The 13,623-nt window shown below is 35.5% G+C and overlaps 1 long non-coding RNA gene across 2 annotated transcripts; it reads left to right on the plus strand.

Annotated features, from left to right (window-relative positions):
• Positions 1 to 4,738: 4,738 nt before the first annotated feature.
• LOC132061853 (uncharacterized) lies at positions 4,739 to 7,991 on the plus strand. 2 transcript variants are annotated; one of them, XR_009416173.1, is made up of 3 exons: positions 4,739 to 5,066; positions 6,721 to 6,877; positions 7,303 to 7,991. It is a non-coding gene; the product is annotated as an uncharacterized LOC132061853 (long non-coding RNA). The 2 variants fall into 2 exon arrangements; XR_009416172.1 differs by having other exon boundaries at positions 6,721 to 7,991.
• Positions 7,992 to 13,623: the final 5,632 nt, after the last annotated feature.

Raw genomic sequence — 13,623 nt, forward strand, 5'->3', positions numbered from 1 at the left:
TAATTATTTTCCAATTTTGAATTTATGCATGATTTCTTTTTGACCTTTTCATGACTACTTACCTAACAGATGTATTTTACCAAGGTTGCTACGAAATTAAATCCACTGATAATATTGTCAATAACATTAATGCATTTGGTTTAGGGTATATATGTATACCCTAAACCAAGGACTTGTTTCTTTAATATATATATTTAAAAAAAAAAAAAGCAAAGCTATTAGTACGGACGTCGGTAGTAATTAAATGCCAAGGGTTTGTTTCTTTAATTTGTCACCAGCATTAATAAGCTCGTCAATGATTTACATATTTGGGAAAAAAATTCCATTTATTGTGAAAAAGATTTGTTTCTCATTTTAACTAATTTAAGAAGAAATTTTATTTTCTTTTCTTGTTTTGGTAACCAATTTATTCAGTTTCCGAAACGATCCTTAATTTACACTTGCACAGAAAACCTTTCTCTTTAGTTTTTTTTTTTTTTTTTTTTTATCAGAAAAAAATTAATTCTTTTGGTATAGTACAGAGGAAAATGTATAATTTAATCACTAATTGAAGGTTAAATATTCAAGTTCTTATAATTTATAACGGAAAATGACTTGCTCACCAAAGAATATAATGACTATTATTGATCACTAATATCTAAGTATCTATAACTATTTCAAAGTAGTTATTCTTTAAACAATATCACCACTAGTATAAGCTGTAACCATGCGGGTAACATCAAACATAATTTGAAGCTCCTTCTTATGTGACATTGTCAACATTTTTCTATAACAGTAATCAAAATATTATGAATAAAAAGTTTTACATGTAGCACCGCATAATTAGAAGAGAAAAAACACAAATAATAAAATTTTACATGACCAAATAAATCTAAAATATATTTTACTTATCAACAACTAGATTCAAAATAACCAAAGGACACTGTTTGGGTTCATTCGCACAAATGACCCATTTTGGGGTGGTCTTTAAGTTTGTCCTTTAAATTTGTGGTCTCTAATTTTATTCATTTAGCACTTTTTGCGCGGCATAAGTATATATTTTCGTATTATAATATTTCACAAGTTATGTCAGACACGACAAAACTTTCAAAACTGAACATAAAAATAGTCAAAAACAAATCAAACTCCACAAAAACAGGCATGAAAAATTATAACGAACATATGCCCCTAAAAGCATAACTCCAGTTTCTGAGCACTCCAAAAAACTCTTAAAATACTATACAACTTATCCCGCATAACTTAATACTCATAGAACTTATGTCGAGAGAAGCAAAAGTTCAGTTCCCGAAAATAAATGTTATAGAACTTATGTCGAGCGAAGGAGATCTGAATATTTTCATTAAATGAGTAGCATTGACAAAAATTAATGACCACAGCTATGAAGGCAAAAAATTAAAGACCACTGCATTTGAAGGGAAGTCTGTGCAATAACTTCCACTCTTAATTCCTTCATTGCAAGGTTAATTGTCAATGGGTCATTTGCACCTTTGTCTCTATTTTGTGCTAGTCTTTAATTTTTGCCTTTCAAATGGGCTGGTCTTAATTCTTTAATTTTTGCCTTTCAAATGTGCTGGTTTTAATTTTTGCCCTTCAAAATCGAACTTATGTCTAAAGAGACATAAGTTATTCATCATAATATCCACAAGTTATGCCAACACCTTTAAAGAATTTATGTCACGCTAACCATAAGTTCGATTTTAAAGGGCAAAAACTGAAGACCAGCACATTTTTAGGGCAAAAATTAAAGACCAATCCATTTGAAGGGAAAACCGTGCAATTATTTGATTATTAAGTCGCGCTTGAGGCTTTTCCCCAAAAATAATGTGGAATTTTTGTGCGGATTGCCCTTCAAAGGCACTGGTCTTTAATTTTTGCCCCTCAAATTGGTGGTCTTTAATTTTTGCCCTTCGCCTATACCCCGAGGTTACGGGTTCCGAACCCGGTAAAAAAAAAAAAAAAAAAAAAGAGGAATTTCGCAAGGTAGAGATTTGGATGTAGAGTTTTGCATTCAGAACTCTGCCTTAGGCCTAACTTTGGCCCGAATAGGCCTAACTTTGCTACGAAGCTCTGCCTTGTGAACTTTTTTTATTTTTTTTTACTGAGCCGGGTTCGAACCCCAAATATTGCACGATTACCCTTCAAAGGCACTGGTCTTTAATTTTTGCCCCTCAAATTGGTGGTCTTTAATTTTTTCCCTTCGCCTAATACCATGAGGTTTGGGATTCGAACCCCATCTTGGTCCAAAAAAAAAATCGCAAGGCAGAGTTTCGTAACAAAGTTAGGCCTCAGGAAGAGTTTTGAATGCAAAACTCTACTGCCTCAGGCGGAGTTTCAGACTCTAACCTGCAAAATTCTACCTTGCGAATCCAAACCTCTGCCTTGCGAAATTCCTTTTTTTTTTTTTTCCTTACTGAGCTGGGGTTCGAACCCAGAACCACGGGGTATTAGGCGAAGCACAAAAATTAAAGACCACCAATTTGAGGGCCAAAAATTAAAAACTACTGCCTTTGAAGGGCAATCCGCACAAAAAAAGCAAAACTAAGCAAGATTACTTATTACAAGTGGGCTTTTAAGCCTCTTAAAAGATGGGCAATTCGCAGAATTGCCCTTCTTTTGGGGTGGTCTTTAAATTTTGCCCCTCATATTTGAAATCTTTAAAATTTGCCCTTCGGCTAACACCCATAGGTTTCAGGTTCGAACCCACGCGTGTGCAAAATTTTAAAAAAATTCGCAAGGCGAGTTTAAATTTCGCTATGCTGGGACTCGCATACTTTTTGTTAAGGAATTACAAGTTATATGGGACCGCATACTTATGCCTTGTGGGCGAGACTTGGCATAAGTATGCGGGTCCCGCATAAAAAGCTTATGGATAAAGTGGATCCATGCCTACTATGTCAAAGAGTAGGATTTGACCAATTTACTTAGCGTTGGCGTACATATTGGATGGTTAGACAAATTATTGGTTCTTGGAGAATCCGGAGCAAGTGCATACTTCTTCAACTCCGGAAAAAGCTTGATTCGAACTAAATTCTTGCAATTATTAGGTAATCCCGAAAGAGTCAACTGAAAATTTATGGTGTTTCAACATGCCACTCGACCAAAATATATTTCACAATGTGATTGTGCTTACATGGAAGGCTAGATCGCTAATAGGATCATACAATGGGGCTTGAGTGTAGAACCAATTTGTGTTATGTGCAAGTGTTGTGATGAAGAAAGTTTGTCCATTAAAAGTATGCCCCCAGCGTGATAACTTTGTGAAGGAATTATCAAAGTTATGCTCGACCAAGATACTTATGCCTTATAACTTAGCATAAGTATGGGATCCGCATAACTTTGATAATTCCTTCACAAAGTTATCTTACGGATAAAAGTTTATGGATAAAGTGGATCCATACTACTATGTCAAAGAGTAGGATTTGACCAATTTATGGTGCTTGCCGTACATATTGGATGGTTAGATAAATTATTGGTTCTTGGAGAATCCGGAGCAAGTGCATACTTCTTCTCAACGGAAAAAGCTTGATTCGAACTAAATTCTTGCAATTATTAGGTAATCGAAAGAGTCAACCGAAAATTTATGGTGTTTCAACATGCCACTCGACCAAAATATATTTCACAATGTGATTGTGCTTACATGGAAAGGCTCATTGCTTAATAGGATCATACAATGGGGAGTGTAGAACCAATTTGTGTTATGTGCAAGTGTTGTGATGAAGAAAGTTTGCTCATTAAAAGTATGCTTCCCAACCGCATAACTTTGTGAAGAAATTATCAAAGTTATGCTTGGACCCAAGATACTTATGCCAAGTTCCTTATAAGGTGTAGTATCGGTTCGCATAAAATTTGTAATTCCTTAACAAAAGTATGCCGGTCGGCATACACGCGATTCAACCCTTGTCTTGCGATTTTTTTTTAATTTTCTTCGAGCGAGGTTCGAACTCGTAACCCGCGCGAAGGGCAAAATTAAAGACCGAAGTATGAGGGGCATAATTTAAAGACCACAAATATGAGGGGCAAAATTTAAAGACCACCCCAAAAGAAGGGCACTCCGCGCAAAAAATTGTTAAAAGATTGGGCGCCAACCAATTTGGGCCAGTTAATTTTACATAAATGACTACACTTTGGAGGTTTAAAATTTGCCATAACTACCGGTTTCTAATATTTACGTTCACAGAACTACGGTTTTTAAAATTTGTATTCAAAAAATGTTCGCCGTATTCATAAAACGAACATTTGTATTCAGCGAATACAACGAATAAATTTTTTTCAAGTTTTCAAGTTTTAAGTTTCGACATGTCAATTAATTGAAGTTTTCAAGTTTCGACATGTCAATTAATTTCAAATCAAGGGTATATTGGTCATTGTAGTTATTAATTGAACCTACGTGTCTTTTATTTATGTAGCCATCTCTTTTGGCTGATCACTTAATCAATTCTTATAACGTAAAACCACTGGTCCCAACGCATGTCCGCTCCTTGCTGATAAGACCCATCTGCTTCCTGGCCTAAGATAACCTTGGAGCCTACTGTATAACCAGAGAGAACCATTGTCATAACCTTGAACACATACTCAATTTCTTCTTAATAATACCCAGCAATTTCATCTATCAAAACCCAACTCGAATTTAACCAATCTTCTACAAGCCACGTACCATATCTCATTTCACCGTTCGTTACATCTTGTTCTTCGTCATCGCCTTCTAGGAGCGAATTCAAATCTTTCATATGTCAATTTCCATCACATCTTTTTTTCATATGTATGTTTCGATTTTGCCCATATTTTCCCACTGCTAGGTTTATCTTTTGGGTTTTTCTTCATCCGTCATCGTTATGAAATTCAATTTCTGTTGTTTCTATAGTTTGAGTGTAAATTGGATATCACGCTTTTCTCCTTCTTCCTTTACATTCAAAGAGTATTTCTACAACAGTTTGTGCTTGTCTTCAATAATGTTTATGTTCTTGCTGCAGGTAATCGAAGGGGACAGATAGTAAGGAAGGAAAAATCAAAGATGAAATTCATATGAGTCTGCCCTTCTTTTCGTGAGGACCCATATGAATCTTGAGGTAAATCTTCCTAAATAACACTTGAAATATTCAAATTATACAATCTGGATTGATGTGAATTGAGTATTTTCAAGTTCCCTGTGGAAAAGGTCAAGAATGGTGAGCTGGTTAATGTCAAAGTGTGAAAATGGGGGAAATAAAGGGTGTTGGTTCATCTTCAAATGTGAAAAAGATGAAACATGGTGAACTGGATTAATGTTAAGATGAAGATGAAGTGGTTAAAGCTTCAGCTTCCTTGGTTCTGTTCTTTTAGTATTTGACACCGTTTTATGAAGATGGCTTGATAATGATATTATGTTTCTTGATATTTGGCAACTGTAGAGTAGAAGTTGTGCTGAATATATTTTTAGATGACTGCTAGAGTGTAAAAGAGATTGCTCTGGCAATGACAATGGAAAAAAAAAAAAACAGAATCCTAAGTTTAGACAAACAAAAACAACTCAAATAAACATAAATATTTATACCTAAATAAGAAAATTAGACAGAACATATTACTTACCTTTTATTGAAAAGTGCATCCAAATATGACTAAGAAGACCTGAAACAAATAAAGTAATGAGGATCGACTTTGGGATGTCGCCCCTCATTACGAAGAAGCTAAGAGAAAAAAGCAAGCCAATAGTAACAATACTTACTGGACTCTGAGCTGCTGATAGGAGAACGAAGTGGACCAATATGAGGATTAAATGCAAGAAAAAAAACGAAGCAGACTTGGTGGAAACTTATGTTGTTTAGAGGTTATTATCAAGATCCGATAGATGAATTTCAGCATCGACTCACCATGAAGCTGGGATTCTATAGATTACTTAAAGCGTGATTGGCTATACTATCTGTTTAACGATCTTTAAAATGAATTTCGAACTACATCAAGGGTACAGTTTGTATCGCCTTGGAATTAAGTTATTTGTTCCTATCATAAACCTGAAGCAGTAATTAATATATATTAGTTATCACCCAGCATAATGCACTCGGTTAATCTGAAAATGATAAATGGAAATCATAAATGTGTATGAAAAAACAGCAAAATCTATTGTTTCACGTATTATTAGAGCTTCATATGTACATATTGCTAAGGCATTTCTACATCTCTTTGCTCACCTGCAATTGCACTTGGTTATACCTTCTTTTGGTGGATCAGATCAAGTTTATAACTGGATTGTAAGGAAACACAAACATGCATCTTCTTTTAGTTCTGTTGTTGTAGTTCATTCCAGCAGCTACCTTATCCAGTAAAGGCTTTCGTGCTCTCTGATGCAGTAGTCAGCGTTTAATTTTATATTATGAGGATGCATTCTGAAAATTTCAGTACAAGGTGTTCTTTTCTATATCCCTATAGTCATTATTTGAGGAAGCATATCTTTAGGTGTTGAACCGTACAATGATGTGATACTCAAATCTGAAGATTGTTGAATTAAAAATCCACTAAGTAAAAATTTAAAAAATGAAAACATTCCAGTTAGCTAGGTATTGCTTCCCACTTCTCTTGTCTGCTTATTTGAGTTTCTGTTGCAATTACATGACCCTTTGAGCATTTTCTACATAAATTGATGGAATTATTTAAGTTTCTGTTGCAATTACATGACCCTTTGAGCATTTTCTACATAAATTGATGGAATTATTTAAGTTTCCTAACATAGTTGAACATGATGTGCAGCCATGGGAGAATAACAATAACTTCAGAAGGTTGTAGGATTTTGAGAATTCCAGAACTTTGCTGCAAAAGCAATTAACCCAATCTGAAGGGTAACCAGCAAGAAGTCAAATGTCTCTGTGAAAAAATACTAAGCAGCAACAGTCACCAATCACTGAAAGTAAGGCGTATGTTACTGAAATATTTTAGCCATCTGTATAATTGAATTCTAAGCACACAAGTCTCAATTTTACCTTTATGCTTAAAGTAGGTATCCCTGTTCTTCGAATACCTGGTGAAAAAAATAGTAGAAAATATTTTTTTCCTGCCAATATTGAACAAATTATTAGCAAGTACATGACAAATCTCCCGATACTTAGCTGAAAGCAGCAATTCAGACGACATTGCGTTCGTTTATTTGTTGAAAAGACAATATTTCTCCTCTCTATAGTTATTAAGCTCATTCTAATTTCAAGTTGTAACTAAATATCTTGGTGCTTTTAAAATTGATTACGAATTTGTAGCATGCTCTTCTTGAATCCCTAGATGAGATGTTTTATGTTGTAGTAATAAGTATGGTCGGCTCAAGCTTTTTTATATTTATAGTAAAGAAGCATCCATAGATGCACACATACCAGCCAACGAGGTGATTTGCAAATCAAAAGAGGTGTGTGATCAAGTCAGTTGAATGGTTGATCCCGCATCTATTGCAGTTTTCATGGGGATGTATAGAACATACATAGAGCTGAGGTAAAATTCTTACTATACTCCATATTTACTGGCTTTATATAGCCAACAACTCTCTCTGCCGTAGAATACTACTTCTGTTTGACTATCTTTCGTAGAAGGTCTATATGCAGCCTAACTAATGAAATTGCACTATATAGCTTGCAGAAGCCAATTCTGTTGTCAACAAATATGTCATTTCAAAATTCTTTGCTTTGGTACAGTTTGTCTGTAACATCTGTTGTATTGCTGACTTCAGGAAGATGCACCAACTGACTGTTTTTAGTGTTTTCTGGAGCTTATTGATGGAGACAGGTTTTCGAAGGAAAAGAGGTTGCAGTTGACTGTGTTGTATGTTCACATTTTTGGCATAAAATGTTGAGATCTTTTGGAACTGCCTACTTTATTCTCTTATAGAACACTTGCTGCTTTTCATGAAATGAATATATATTTCCTACTTTGATAGAGGAGATTTTTGTTGGTAGTAGTTAATGCTCCTTGGATACTTGCGCAGAAGTCATAGATTTTGTACTTGGCATAATGTGATCAGTACCATATGCATTATGAAATGTTTATGCAATCAAGTTGTTGTCTTTATTTATTTTTTCCTCAATAAAAAGTGAATAATAGTTGTTGGGCCCGTGCTGGTCACGGGCTAGCTCAACCTAGTTTAAAAATAAAGACAAAATACGAATGGCCTAAAAAGTGACATTTGCATAAATCAGGCAAAATATATTGTCTTAAAAAAGGACAAAAGAAGTGGGCTTTAGGCCTCATTACAGATTGAGCTGGGGATAGTTGGATCTTTTAGGGGAAAGGACACAAATGGCCATCCGGCCCAAACTATTGACAACCGGATGGCCCAAGAAGCCTAAAAGACATTTTTTAGCCTTTTTAAAATAATTTCATTTTTAATTTTTTTTTAACTAATTTCAGCATATGTATAGAGATTGTATCATTGTTGTATAGAAAATCTATCATATATATAAAAAGTGTATCATTGTTGTATAGAATATGTATCCCTACAGTATGTGTTTAGAAACTGTATCATTATTGTATGATGTTTAATAAATGTATAACCAACATATACTTACTAATTATACCTATATTATACATCTTTTGGGATATTTCTTGAAAACTTAATCAACGTATACTTACTAATTATGCACATATTATATATGTTTTGGAATATTTTTTTAAGGCTCAATATGAATTTTTTCGTCGACCTTTAGTGGCGACTTATTGATCTTTTGTGACCACTTTAGTCGCCACAAAAAAGTCTGATCTTTTTGTAGTTAGCCTTTAGTTGCGACTTTTTGATCTTAAAGTCACCAGAAAGGTCTGATCTTTTTGTAATGAACTTAGTGGTGACTGTTTTAATATTTTGTGGCGACTTTAGTGCCACAAAATTAAAAGTCTGATTTTTTTTTGTAGTGAATGGATTGTTGAGTTAGCGTCTGAGAATAGTTTGGGCTGAAAGGTCAAATCGCGGTATTAAGCCCAAACATGGGCCAAACGAATTTCTAATGGCTAGGTAGTGTCCGTTTCCCGATCTTTTAACCTTCTACAAGGACATACGCCGAAAAGAGCTTACGTGTCAGCACTAATATCTCTTCTTCGCTATTAATAGTGTCAAAGGCCAATTTAATGAAAATATGAGACATTTTTTTGCGCGGAGTGCCCTTCGTTTGGGGTGGTCTTTAAATTTTGCCCCTCATATTTGAAATCTTTAAAATTTGCCCTTCGGCTAACACCCATAGGTTCCAGGTTCGAACTCGTGCGATTGAAATTTAAAAAAAAATTCGCAAGGCAAGTTTAAATTTCGCTATGGGACCGGCATACTTTTGTTAAGGAATTACCAAAGTTATATGCGGACCGGCATACTTATGCCTTATTAAATGGACTTAGCGTAAGTATGCGGGTCCGTATGCTTTGATAATTCCTTCAGCAATATCTCGGGTCGGCGTAAAAGTTTGCCCGTTAAAAGTATGCCGGCATAACTTTGTGAAGGAATTATCAAAGTTATCTGGGACCGGCATACTTATGCCTTATGGGCGGAGACTTTGGCATAAGTATCCGGGTCCGCGTAACTTTTGATAATTCCTTCGCAAAGTTATGCCGGGTCCGGCATAAAAATTTCTTTGCCCGATTAAAGTATGCCCCCGTTATAACTTTGTGAAGGAATTATCAAAGTTATGCGGACCCATTTGCTTGTCTATGCCAAGTCTGCCTATAAAGGCATGAGTATCTTGGTCCGGCATAAAATGTGTAATTCCTTAACAAGTGTATCTTTGTTGGCGGCATAGCGAAATTTAAAAGCTGCCTTGCGAATTTTTTTAAAATTTTATTTGCGCGGGTTCGAACACGGAACCTATGGGTGTTAAGCGAAGGCCAAAATTTAAAAGCATTTCAAATATGAAGGGCAAAATTTAAAGACCACCCCAAAAGAAGGGCAATTCTGCGAATTGCCCAATATGAGAAGAATAAAGGCAACGCATTTTAACGAAACTATCTTGAAGATATTAATTTTCCTACACTCTGCAAATGATTTAATGAAAATCCGATACCCAATGTACAATGCCTAAAAAAATTTTTAAAAAAATTAGTCTTTAATTTCTTTTGCTACAAGAACTTGATCCAATAAAAAATTTAGAATTAAAGTATAAGATATCAGAAAAAAAATTTAAAATGATTCAAATTTGGTCATAAAATAAAAATTTGACAGAAATGTGTTTTCAGAAGAAATAATTGTTTCATTAATTTTAGGGTAAGGTATTCCAGTATGGACGGATTAGTTTGATTGTGAAGCAATGCAGATCAGCACATTGTCCTTGTGGCATCCCAATTTGAAACTCCTCCTTGTTACCCTTGCTGAAAAGGCTTGTCCATATTACACCAAGATATCAGGATGAAGCAAGGTTGAAAGAAGGGCTTAGATTTGCATGTGCATGTTGGAGCCATCACAACCACCAGGAAAGGAGCAATGCATCATCTTTTTCTCGTTTGATTTTTCTTTCAATTCAAAGTAGTAGTAGTCTTATTTTCTTTTATCACTTGTTTTTGCTTTCAATTCAAAATAGTAATAGTGTTTAAACTTTTTTCTTTTCCACCAAGTGATAGTAGTATTTCCTTTTATCAGTTTTGGTTTTAAGTTTTCTTGTAAAGGAAAATCAAGCATCACTGCAGTAAATAAACAGGTTAATTTTCTTCCTATTGTTCTTAGTAATTCGTAGTTTCCGAGCTTTGGAAGTGATAAATCCTCACATCCAATCAATTTTGGAAGAGTTGAAATGGCTGAAACGAAGGAGTCAATAAATAGCTAATGGAAACTTGTTAGAATCCATGATTCTACTGAATTGAAGAAATGAAGATAAAGAAAACCCTAGATTATCGAAGGAGAAGAGAGAGAATTTTTATTCAACCACAAAAATGTTATTTACAATCTGAGAGTCAAATGGGCCAATTCAGCCTAAGTAAAATAGAAAGTGGGTTGCGTATCTAGCTGTTTACAACTGGCCCATTAACATAACCAAAATACACTTGGGCTTCTGTCTAACAAATACAACAATACAATTAACCAACAAAACAATAATGTAACTAACTAACAAATATTAAGTGGGATTATTCTGATCTATGCTAAGGTTAACACCGCCCCCCCTCCCCCTCAAGCTGGAGGGTGTAAAGGCTCCAAGCTTGACAAGAAGCTCATGATGCAAGTGACCAGCAAGAGATTTGGTGAAGATGTCAGCAAGTTGCCCAGTTGCAGAAACATAATGAAGGGAAATTAGGCAGATGATAAGCAGTCTCGTACAAAATGGCAATCAATATCTATATGCTTGGTGCGTTCATGGAAAACTGGATTTCTTGCAATGTGAAGGGCAGCCTGGCTATCACAAAAAAATGGTACAGGCTGAGAAACAGATAAACCCAAATCTCCCAATAAATGACCAACCAAGAAATCTCTATAACAACCTTTCTAAGGGCCCTGTACTTAGCCTCTGCAGATGATAGCGAAACCGTTGGTTGTTTCTTGCTCTTCCACGAGATAGGAGAACCACCAAGGGTAATAAAATAACCAGTAACTGACCTTCTTGATTGGGCACAAGCTGCCCAAATAGAATCAGAAAAAGCAACCATGGAAAGATCAGGTGAATTAGATAGTAGTAGGCCAAGATTAGGGTCATTTAGTAAATATCTGAGAATATGTATACCGATTCTAGCATGTGTGGAACCTGAAGGAATTGACTTAAATGCTGAACAGAGAAGGCAATATTTGGCCTTGTGTGTTGTAGAAAATTCAGTTTACCAACAAGTCTTCTGAAAAGACTAGCATCAGTTAGAGGTTGCCCTATATCAATGACCAATTTGATGGAATTATCAAGGAGTGCAACTACTGGAGTAAGATGATCACAATGGAATTCATGCAATAGTTCAGAAGTGAACTTATTCTGGGTCATGAGATAACCTTGGGGATGTTTGGTAATTTCAAGGCCTAAGAAGTAATGAACAGACCCTAAGTCTTTGATCTTGAACTAAGCATCTAAAAATGCTTTCAAACTGTCCAATTCGGTAACATTATCCCCAGCTAGGAGAATATCATCCACATACACAGCAATAACAGAAAGTGACCCATCAGAAACTTTTGTGAAGAGAGAATAATCATTCTTACTTGAAACATATCCCTTAGAAGACAAAGCCTCAGACAGTTTGGAAAACCACTGTCTGGAGGCCAGTTTAATACCATATAGTGATTTCTTATGCTTCCATACAATAGAAGAATCAGAAGAAGATGAAGCAGAAACTTGTAGACCAAGAGGCACCTTCATATAGACCTCTTCATGGAGATCACCATGAAGGAAGGCATTGTTAACATCCAATTGATAGACAGTCCAGTTGTGTTTGGAAGCAACAAATAATAGACACTTAATGGTTGTAAATTTCACTATTGGGAGAATGTTTCAGTATATTCAATCCCTTCTTTTTGGGTATCTCCCCTAATCACTAATCTTACTTTGTATCTCTCAATGGACCGATCAGGTTTCTATTTGATTTTGTAAACCCATTTACATGATATGGGTTTCTTATGAGGAGGAAGATGGATAAGATCCCAGGTCTGATTTGCTTCAAGAGCAGAAAATTATTTTAACATAGCCTCTTGCTAAGTAGGGTTGGAAACTGCTTAGTGATAAGACTGAGGTTCAAGCATGTGAATTTCCCCAGAAGTAACCTTGGAAGGACAAGACACAGGATTAGTAGAATGGGCTGTGTTACAGATGTAATCAGATAGGTAAGAAGGTTGAGAATGAAACCTAGAGGATTGTCTAGTGGGTCTAGCAGGCTGGGCAGGAAGAGAAGATGGAGGGATAGGGGAAGATAGATCAGGAGTAGAGGAAGGAGAGATGGGTGATGAAGCAAGAATGCTGTCAGCAGGATGGGAATGAGTAGTAGTAGCTGATGGTGAAGGTAAATGTGGATTGGCAGATGGATCATGACTGTCATCATGTGGAAAGGAAGAGGATGGGAAAAATAAAGGAGGAGATGAAGTATTGGAATAAGGAAAGAAGTGTTCATGAAACACAAACATCTCTAGAGAATAGGATGGAATGATTAGATAAGTTCAGCAATTATATCCCTTTTTCCCACAAGGGTAACCCAAGAAAATGCAAGAAATGGCTCTTAAATGGAATTTATCCCTTCCTGGTTTTGGAGTGGTGGTATAGCATAAACAGCCAAAGGATCTAAGAAGTTTGTAAGAGGGTGGGGAACCATGTAGTTTCTCAAATGGAGAAAGGTGATTTAGAATAGAGGATAGAAGTCTGTTGACTATATAAGTGGATGTTAGAATGCAGTCACCCCAATATTTTGTTGGTATTTTGGACTGAAACATTAGAGCCCTTGCAGTTTCTAGTAAGTGTTTGTGTTTTCTTTCAACTACTCCATTTTTGTTGAGGAGTGTGAGGTATAGTTGTTTGGTGGAGAATGCCTTGTTCAGAAAATAAAATTGGAGGCTTCTAGTACTTACTTCTTCCGTGCATTTATCGGACCTAAATGATTTAATAAGGGTTTAAAGCATTCTCCTAGTTGAAACGAACAAGAAAAAAATTTTTTAATGGGTAAAGAGGGTCCATTTCCCCTTTAAAAAACATAACCGTTTCCTAAAATTGTATGTTTTTTGGGGTGGTATGGACCCCCACTCAACAT

The sequence above is a fragment of the Lycium ferocissimum genome, chromosome 7 (genome assembly GCF_029784015.1).
Source record: "Lycium ferocissimum isolate CSIRO_LF1 chromosome 7, AGI_CSIRO_Lferr_CH_V1, whole genome shotgun sequence".
In the NCBI taxonomy this organism is placed as follows: domain Eukaryota; kingdom Viridiplantae; phylum Streptophyta; class Magnoliopsida; order Solanales; family Solanaceae; genus Lycium; species Lycium ferocissimum.